The sequence below is a fragment of the Pangasianodon hypophthalmus genome, chromosome 15, assembly GCF_027358585.1.
Source record: "Pangasianodon hypophthalmus isolate fPanHyp1 chromosome 15, fPanHyp1.pri, whole genome shotgun sequence".
In the NCBI taxonomy this organism is placed as follows: domain Eukaryota; kingdom Metazoa; phylum Chordata; class Actinopteri; order Siluriformes; family Pangasiidae; genus Pangasianodon; species Pangasianodon hypophthalmus.
Genome location: NC_069724.1, coordinates 11586599 through 11597828, shown reverse-complemented (window position 1 = coordinate 11597828; position 11230 = coordinate 11586599).

Here is an 11230-nt window from a genome sequence, read left to right as displayed (position 1 = left end):
TACAGTGAATGTTCAGCTTTGTCATAAAAACTAACATTAATTATGTTAGAAGGTCTGAGATATCAGCCTGTTGAGAAGATATTCAAAATATTAGGAATGTAAATTATTTTTAAAATATGCAATTTGACAAAGAAGAGATTAATATGTTACATAATATAACAAACCATTCAGAGAATGTTATCCCATCTCAGGCATTTTCTGTGCTACAGATTTCCTTTAGTGCATTTTTCAAGGGGTTGAAAATTAAGTTGAAATTTGTTTCAGCACAGAATTAGCAAATGCACAAACAGTGACAGTAGTACAGCAGCAAATGGCAGGTTTATAATATATTAATGCACTCATTCTAATAACTTATTGTTTCTATAGAAACAGCTCATTCACAGGGACTTCTACAGTGAACGCACCAAAGAACCAGATTAAAAATGTGTGTTGATATGGTGACGTTTTCTGTAAGGAGACATTTATTTAACATTTATAGAATGAGATGCCAGTGTCCAATATTACAAGCTGCATTTGTTGTTGTTGTTGTTGTTGTTGTTGTTTGGTTTTATTTGTCTTATTATCTTCAAGAGAGAAAAAAGAGAGGCTGTTGAGGGAATGACCGTTGATAGCTGCAATAATGTAAATGATAACAGGAACTAACTCGTTTCACAGATACATAAAATGTAGCTATAAAACAATAAAAAGTATGACATTCTTGAATAAATAAAAAATTGTCATCGTTGACAAATTGCTGTTTAGTAAGTTAAATAACACACTTGAGGACATGCTGTTATAGGTAAATAATAACTTTGGGTGGTAACAGTAACTGTCTTTGATTATTTTTCTATAACAGCACCACACACAGGGTTTTATTACCTACATAAAAATACCACCTTACGACTTTAACTAATTTATTATATCATATAACAGCTACCAACCCAGGGTGAAGGCTAACACATGCTTCCTCAGAGACACATGAAGACAGCCAAGCGCATTTTCTTGAACTGCTGCTCATGCTGCATCACAGGGCAGTGTAACACACTCGAATGAAAGTGCTATCTGCTCTCTTCTGCACACATGAACTCACTCACTCACACATAGATTTTCTAATTTCACTGTGAGTGACAGGGAAGAGAGAGAGAGAGAAAGAGAGAGAATGCCATCCCTCCCACCCAGAGAGCCAGCTTTGCTCTCTTGACTCCTGGCCATGAATGGCTGTGATCTTTGGGATTCGCATTCACAATCTCTGGACAATCAGACGAACGCTCTTCTGTTTCGCCACCATTGCCACAATTAAAGTTCTCCCTTATCGCAGATATAGTCAATTAAATCAAGGCATGTTTGATAACTTTTTTAGTTTTTGCATGCAATGCACTTCTTTATTTTTTTGCAAGTAATGGAAGCTTATAGCCTCTAGTTTAGCATCATACACTAATTCAGGATGTATAAATCATTCTACAGTGGCATCTCCTCAGTTGGCTATATGGAGCTGGTCAGTGTCTCAAATAGACTTGCTGATGTGGTTTCTGACATTGTACAACACACTGTTTTCTATAAGCATGGACAAAAGTACAAAGTCACAGAGAGGAAAAACAGTCATAGATTAAAATGATCTTTCTTAATAGTCTCTAATTATATCCTTGAATGTTTGATTTGTGTATTTAATTTTAATACAGACTCATCCTATAACAAAATGAGTTACTGAGTTACATTTGCCTCATAGATATCCAGTATTTCTTTTCTGCGTGGCATTCATTCGGACAGACGTGTTTGTGTTGCTTGGCCAAGCTATTTAACCTCAGAGGCGACATTACGGTCCTTTCACATGCCATTAGTTTGATCCTCCATCACTTCCACATATCCCTGTTTCACATTTTCACAATCGCAACTCTTTTATCTCTTGATAAATTAGAATGGCTGCAAAAACATAGTTAGCACATTCTTCCTCATATCCATCAAATCTTCATATTCCAATGTACTATTTATTGTGTTTATGAGATGTTTGTATGGATGTTTGTATGATTTCCAGCCATGTCAGTGCAATTAAAATTCAACTTTTACTTTTTTACTTTTTGCCTTATCACTGCAGAAGAGACACGACTGCTCCAGAGATTTCAGGGGAACCAGCATGTCCTTTCTCTAAAACAACAGGGACAATAATCTTACATAAATCAAGATTGAGTAGATAATCAGTGATGGCCTCTGGTTCACTACAAAATATGTTTTTAACATATTTGTAAAAAAATTTACTGGTTAAATAAGCCTGAAAAAAAGATTCACTTGAAAGAAGTTGTACAAGTTTTTGATGCTCTGATGTTAGAAAGATTCACCAGATTTTTCACCAACAAAAAAATCTACAGGGATACAGTCAGGTCCATAAATATTGGGACAGTGACACAGTTTTGGTAATTTTGCCTCTGTACACCACCACAGTAGATTTGAAATGAAGCAGTCAAGATGTGACTGAAGCGTAGACTTTCAGCTTTAATTCAAGGGGTTTAACAAAAATATTGCATTAACCGTTTAGGAATTACAGCCATTTTTTACAGAGTTCCTCCATTTTCACAGGCTCAAAAGTAATGGGACAATTGACTGATAAGCAGTTTCATCACCAGCTGTGGCCTGTTTCCTCCTTATATCATGATAAATTAAGGAGATAAAAGGTCTGGAGCTGATTCCAAGTGTTGAATTTGCATTTGGTAGCTGTTCATGGGAACTCTCAATATGCCGTCCAAAGAGGTGTTGATGCAAGTGAAGGAGGCCATCAATAGGCTGAAAAACCAAAACAGACCTATCAGAGAGACAGCAGAAACTTTAGGAGGGCCAAATCAACAATTTGGTACATTCTTAAAAAGAAGGAATGCACTGGCGAGCTCAGCAACACCAAAAGGCCTGGGAGACCACAGAAAACAACTAAAGTGGATGATTGCAGAATTCTTTTCTTATTGAAGAACAACCCCTTTACAAACTCTAGCCAACTCAGGAACACTCTGGAGGAGGTAGGCCTATCATTGTCAAAGTCTACAATCAAGAGCCACCTTCATGAATGTAAATACAGATGGTTTACCTCAAGATGCAAACAACTGGTAACACTCAAGAACACAAAGGCCAGATTAGACTTTGCTAAAAAACCTCTAAAAAAAGCCTGACCAGTTCTGATGCAAGATTAACTTGTACCAGAATGATGGGAAGAGAAAAGTATGGAGAAGGAAAGGAAGGGCTCATGATCCAAAGCATACCACATCATCCGTCAAACATGTGGAGGCAGTGTTATGGCATGGGCATGTTTGGCTGCCAATGGAACTGGGTCACTGGGGTTTATTGATAATGTGACTGTTGATAGAAGTAGCAGGATGAATTCTGAAGTGTACAGAGCTATACTTTCTGCTCAGATTCAGTCAAATGCTGCAAAACTGATAGGACAGCGCTTCACAGTACAGATGGATAACAACCAAAACATACTGTGAAAGCAGCCCAAGAGCTTGGAAATTAAATGTTCTTAAATGGCCGAGTCAGTCACCTGACCTCAACCCAACTGAGCTGCTTTTCACTTACTGAAGACAAATCTGAAGGCAGAATGACCCATAAACAAGCAGCAACTGAAGATGGCTGCAGTAAAGACCTGGCAAATCATCTCAAGGGAGGAAACTCAGCATTTGGTGATGTCCATGGGGTCCAGACTTCAGGTAGTCATTGACGGCAAAGGATTTACCTCCAAGTAATAAAAATAATCCTTATATTTATGATTATATTAGTTTGTCCCATTACTTTTGAGCCTGTGAAAATGGAGGAACTCTGTAAAAAATGGCTGTAATTCCTAAACGGTTAATGCAATATTTTTGTTAAACCCCTTGAATTAAAGCTGAAAGTCTACGCTTCAGTCACATCTTGACTGCTTCATTTCAAATCCACTGTGGTGGTGTACAGAGGCAAAATTACCAAAACTGTGTCACTGTCCCAATATTTATGGACCTGACTGTATGTGCTGTGGGATCAGCCAAAGTATTTAAATTTCCAAGGATTTTGGTGTAAAAAAAAATTAAAGATGTTTATATAATACAAACCTGAGTTTTCTATTAACCATCCAGTATGACCTTTGAAAGAAAAAAACAAGACAGAAATGTGATTTTTTAAAAAAAGGGGGAAAAAAAAGCTCAAACAGCAGCAGCACTTGGATGAATGGCCATGGCCTAATATTCCAATTAGTATTTTTGATTGACAGCCCTCTGTCTGAACTAACCTCTTATTAAATATGTATAGACACGTTACAAAGAAAGATAAAGCTGGTAAGGAATTAGCAGAGATCATTGGTGCCTCTGAGTTTACATTCAGTGAAGTGAACTAAGTATTAATGTAGAAGTAATAATGTTCCTGAGACATTTAGGAAGCTCCTTCACTATGATTGCTACTTGTTGTGTGAAATTTCCCCAACCAATGGCAACGTCTTTTATAATGACACCTGGTGCAATTTGCCCAAGTACAATAAATTAAATTTATTGTAAATTTGATGTGGACATATGCACTGGAAGTATATTAAAGAACAAAAACAAAAGTGTGAGAACTTATTTCCCCTCACTGTAAACAATAATGTATTAGAACAAGCGGATTAATATAAATTTATTGTGGCCAGAACTATTGTCAGAGCTGCTCTTATAGAAAATTAATCGATAACTTCAGTTTTGAGAATTCAACAACACTGCGTGATAACAGAATATTATTAAAATATGTCAAGAAAAACAAGTGCAAATCAGTTCCTAATGCCCCTAGAATGGGTGACGGTCACAGGCTGTCACAGTTGTGAATAGCAAGAAATAAGAATGGCCACATTAGCCTTTCAGCCAAAAAAAAAAGGATTGCCTGTTTTCTTCTACAGAAGATCTTGAAGGCCGACCCAAAAAATTGTACAAGTTGCTACAGCTGAGAGAAAGAAAAACATTTGAAGAAAAATTTCTGTCCTTCGGTGTTGGCTAACAGTTTCAAAATAATCCATCTGGATTTCTGGTGCACTGCATACCCTCCATCTTTATTACATGATGTCTGATCAACTCTTATATCAATTCATTTATTTGGTCTGCAGAATAAATATTCTAAAACAGTGAAACCAAATACATCTGCAACTGTATTCACTCCACTTGAATTTTTCCACATTCTGTTGTATTACATCCCGGAACTGAAATGGAAAGAATTGCATGTATCAATATACAGTTAATACGCCTGTTCCTGGAAGGCCCCAGAGTTTGTTAGAGAACATACCTAAACAAACAGCATCATTAAGATGAAGAAGTCCAGGACAAAGTTCTGGAAAAGCATCAATCAGGGTTTGGTTTTATCCCAAAGAAGATCCTGCTGACCACCATTTGAATCCATCATTAAAAAATGGAATTTACATACTATATATTATACATAATTTATAACAGGATTTTATATAGACTTCACGCTTGTATAAAGCCCAGCTTTGTGCAGTATCCAGGCTATGGTTATCCTTTGAACAGCTTTTTGCATCTAAGCTGTTTGCATCTTAGCTATCTAGCTAATGTTCAGAAACTTCCAAATGTTTATGATGATGGATAACTCGCCACCACGTGAATTACTGGCTGGAAACTTTGTAGAACCTGACGTCAAACTTAATTGGTAGTATTCCAAATTGCATGGAAGGATAGCCTTAGCTATACACAGGCTCTTAGCTGCTAGATCAGCATATTTCTCCACCTTAGCATAGTTAACTAAGAACAGGACCAACACAGAAGCACAAAAACAGTATGTAACCACAATGATTTTATGGATTTTTTCAATTCTATTTCAAATTGTAAATATTAGGCAAAAAATTCAGAGGCAATTTGATAACTTACTACGTAAACAACAATATAACCATGTCAGTTCAGCGATTAGAATCCTTTACTCCCCTCCAATAGACTGAACTAATTTCACTAATTTCCTCTTCAAAAACTTAACTACTAGGTTCCTTACCTAAACATTTCCTCAAACAGATACTACCAGAATCAACTGAACTGCTATTAAAAATAATAAATTCCTCCCTATCACTGGCTATGTACCTAAATCCTGCAGTTATCAAACCCCCGATTAAAGAACGCAACCTTGACTCTTGCCAGATGCCTAACTACAGGTCAATATCAAATCTCCCCTTTCTCTCCAAGATCCTAGAAAATGTTGTAGCACATCCGTTATGCTCATACTTATACAGGAATAATGTTCATGAAATGTATCAGTTAGGATTTAGGCCTCATGGAGACAGCGCCGGTTAAAGTGGTAAATTACCTACTACTGGCCTCTGATCAGGGTTGTGACTCCTTGCTTGTGTTACTTGACCTTACTGCAGCTTTTGATACCATAGATTCTTCTAGATAGACTAGAAAATGTTGTTGGAGTCAAGGGAACGGCTCTGTCCTGGCTCTGGTCTTATTTAACTGACAGCTATCAGTTTGTAGGTGTAAATGGTGACTTTACCTTATGCATACTAAGGTAAAGTCTGGTGTTCCAAAAGGTTCCATTTTAAGCTCATTGCTCTTTTCTCTATATGTGCTACCTCTGGGTACAATTATTTGTAAAAATGGTATTAACTTCCACTGCTATGCTGATGACACCCAGCTATATGGTCAAGCAAAGCCAGATTAATAGACAGCAGTTTAATAAAGTTGAGGAATGTGTAAAGTACATTAAAGTTGAGGAATGTGTAAAGTACATTACACTGGCAGCTAGAAGTAAGCTTTCTGATTACATAGTAACTCTGAATGGCCTTTCAGTTACATCATGTGCAGAAGTAAAAGACCTTGGAGAGATTATTGACGCCAGTCTCTTATTTGAAGCTTATGGAGATAATATTACCAGGATTTTCATCTCAGAAATATTGCTAAGATAAGAAATAGAGTATAATGTCACTACATGATGCAAAAAAAATAGTTCATGCTTTTGTCACCTCTAGGTTAGACTACTGTAATGCCTTGCTGCCTGGATGTTCTAGTAGGTGCATAAAAAAGCTCCAATTAGGTCAGAATACAGCATCCAGAGTCCTTACTAAAACAAAAAAAGATCTTATCCACAATGTACTGGCTCCCAGAAAAATACTGTGTTGATTTTAAAATACTACTAATGATCTATAAAGCACTGGATGATCTTGCATCACAGTACCTGAGGGACCTTTTGGTCTTTTATGATCTGCCGTGCCTGCTTTGATCAAAAGGTCCAGGCTCTTTCTAGAATAATGATGACTACAGCAGGGGGCAGAGCTTTTTCTTATAAAGCCCCACAACTTTGAAACAGGCTTCCAATTAGTGTTCCTGACTAAGACACAGTCTCAATCTTTAAGTCTAGGCTGAAAACCTATTTGTTTGGTCAAGCCTTTTGTTAATAGCTTTTCTCTTAGGTAAAGGCACTGATCTAGAGGGTTTAAGGGCATAGAGAGTTCTCGTAACTGGGAAGTTTGGATGCTGAACAGTAGATAACTTCACTTTGATACTATAGACTTCAAGTTAAAACTCTAATTGAATCAAAAATGACCCTAATGCTCATATTCAAGATCCTTTCAACACACATAGCACTGTGTGACTCTATAGTCTACAGCTATGGATGAGTAATGACTCATACTTGCACTATTCATTGTCAGAAGAGGATGGGTTCCCTACTGAGTCTGGATCTTCTCAAGGTATCCTCCTCGTGTCATCTCTGGGAGTTTGTCTTTGCCACCACCGCCTCCGGCTTGCTCATTAGGGACAAATTTAAATCTGGAGTTCTGCAAAGATGCTTTGTGACAATGTCCATTTTTAAAGGTGCAATATAAGTAAAATTGAATTTAATTGAGTATTTACTGAACATTCTAATAATGTTCCCTAGCTTTCCAATGGCAGTGGGTGTGCACAGAAAGCTGAACAATTTTTCCACAGTCTATTTTTCTGTAACGAATTCCTACAGAAAAAGCTGCAGAACTTGCCCAAGAAGCAGAATGGAAGACACACTGAAATGGAAATGTAATGATGAGACAGCTACAGAGGTATATGAGGAAAAATAACACTGTAAGACCAGCATTATGCAATAAGGCAAAAGCAGAAACGTATGGAGGACTGTCACAGTCAGCATTTTATTTTTCTTAACTGCCCACATATTTTACATATAATCCCATGGCAAGCAGATACAAGGTAGAAGGAATACTGCCCCTTTTAAAAAGTGCCGTCATCTGCATTTCTTTGGTAACAGCTTTCAAAACTTTCAAAAATAACTTTTCAGAAGTCAAGTATTTTTTTTTTAACCTCCAAATCAGATCACAAGTGGGGGCAGGTGAGAAAAACTCACATAGAAGACAGAGTACCAGCTGAATGGAAAATATTTAATTGCCAATATTCTAGCTGTTGCAGGAACTAAAAATAACCACGTGTCTATTTTTAGGACATTCACCATTGTGAGAACCTACTTTAACGGTGGCTACATACACTCAGGCAGCTCAAATTATTCCTCCAACGCTGCAGACAATGCAAACAACCAATCTATCTTTCATCTTCATTACCAGTAATAATAATAAATCTAATCTAAAGAGCAAGTTAGACTAGGTAGTCATCCGATACTAGCTAGGAATGAAGAGTGTTGTTATAGTTACAGTGTATGTCGCATGAGATGCTTTTATCCATATCGGCACAAATGGCGCTCTGGGCAGAGATTTTCCTGTTAAAAAAAACATGGTGGCTGGAAATCTAAAATGCAACTTATTTTTTTGTTTTTATTACAGTGATTAAAAGACTGATGAGCTGGACCAGTGATTTTCACACTGTGCTGCTGAAGGATATAGCAGCATGAAATCTTTTCAACTCCGAAAGACATTCAACATGCTGCCTTGTTTTCTACATTGAAAATTGTATTCCAGATCGCCCTCGCAATTACCATCAGCAGCTCTAGCCATGAACATTCACTGAATTCTAGCCATTGAGATGGATTACAATGGGACAGGAAAGACAATCATTGTGACTGAAAAAAGATACACTTTACAGATATGATCACAGTCGATTGATTGACCACTTTGTAAGGATGGAACATCTTACAGTCTGATACTTCCTGCCAGGGCTGCATTTTGGAGGACCACAATCATTCTTCTCAAATTGCAGACCATAATTGGGGTATCCTGTGAAAGCCTGAACCATGCTAGCAACCAGGGTAATAGTAACTACACTTCACCACACATCTTCATTATTCATTATTTTACACAGTACACCATATAACATCTATTGGGAGACCATGTTATGTATAATGAATCTCCGTCCCCTTCCAGTCCTAGACAATGTCATATTAAATTAGGAATTGCAGCAGGTGACCCTCAACTTTGTATACCTTACATATACCCCAGAGACAGAACTTTTGGCTTTGCCACTCATGCTATAGTGGTAAACATGCGTGGAGTGTTTAGAAGGCTGTGTAACATATGCACTGGTAAAATCCCATGCTACTAGTAGTTTAGAAACATCTCTTGTTTCCACCACAGAAGATATGTTAATGACAACCCTGAGGTCATTAATGCCCTCATGTCCAGTCCTCATTAAATGTGGCTGTGGGCTGCATGTCATGCTGTGGTTAGGCAAATCTTTTCTATGAAGTTTACAAGTGTGAGCCACACATTTACAGATATTCTCTGTGTTTGAGAGATTCTGAGGAGTGATCCAGAAAAGTCTTTGGTTATTGTAGCTTTTGTTCTTTTATCAAAGTTTAAATCCATTTTCTTGTTTTTTTTTTTACATTGTGGTGTGTGACCAGTGCATGGAGAAATTATTTCTAACTGGAATAGCATCATGTATTTTCTAATAAATATTTAGTACGAAGAATACATTTCTTGCCTAACGGAATGAGGTTTTTTTTTCTTTCCAGTGCCTGTTACTGAAATTTTTAGTCTATGCATCATTTGTTTTCTGTGCTGTTTAAATGTTCTAATGCCTCCTGATATGGATAGTGATTTGTGTGTTTGACTCTCATCTCTGCATGTATGTATGAGGTAAGTAAATTATGCAAGGTGATCAGTCATTATGAATAAAAAAATGGAAATAAATCTTCATAAAGATGCACAAACACAACAGAGCAAATTAGCATTAATGCAGGGACACTTACTGTTTCAGTATTCTTTACACTTATATTTGTAGTGCCTTGCTTATTTAGGCTTATAAAACATAATATTTTGTTAATTAGAAGGTACAGTAAAATTTCATTAAACAATAATTATTGATGATAATATTACAAATATCATTAGTTTAAAAAATGGCAATGAACCATTTAGGAGCCGAAGGAGTCAACTCTTATTGGTGTGCTGAGTCAAATGATCTGACTTACGCATTCCCATTACTATGGGCAACCGTCAAATCCAGTCTTAAATGTCAGTTATGTCTCTTATCCTCTGAAAACAAAACGACAACCTGGCAGTGCTTAGCTCTAATGACGTTTGCAAAGATGTGCAAAAATTTCAAAGAAAAGGAGATGCCACAAAAGCACACGTGGTTCAGGAAACATAGTCGATACCCATGGCTTGTCCATTTTTGGGCGGATTTTTTTTTTTTAGATAGAGCTGGACATTTTCTCCCAGGTAAACACCTTTGGCTTCAAACTTATTAACATTCACATGACTGAGTTTGTGTTTTATTTATTTATTTTTAATAGATTTTAAAATATGCATACTTTCAAGGTTCAACAGTCTACAAGGTATTTTCATAGTCGATTCACCTATGCTATCTTCTTTTTTCTTCTTGTTTGTAAATGTATTCAAAAGTATTGGAAGCTTCTTTTCAGGTGATTTGATGTTGATTTCATTAATCAAATCTAAATAAAACTTTCATTTCTTCTTCTGTCCAAACAATGCATTAGTATCCTGTTCGGTATGAAAGCATAGAGTAGAGGTGGCAGTTAGTCCTTGTCTCACTCATCCACTAATTCTTGGGACAAATTGGCCAGGGTTTCAGGCATTAATAAGAGAAATGTTTGTGGATGGGTCCTGCAAGAGCGAAGCATGGTGTGGAATGTACATATCGTTAGTGTATATTGGAGCCGGGGCCGTTGACATCAGCTCTGTGTCAGGGAAACACAGAGGGTAGAGAGAGCTCCACTCCTCCACCCTTTGCAGGGATTTCCCTCGGGGATTTCCCCTCAGAGAAGTCGTGGGATGAGATCCTGAGTCATGGCTTTCGACAAATGAGAGTAATTGATGGTCAGCAAATTCAGCCTTATGTTGTGCTATCTCATCTGTACTTCTCAGTTATTAAGGACAGGT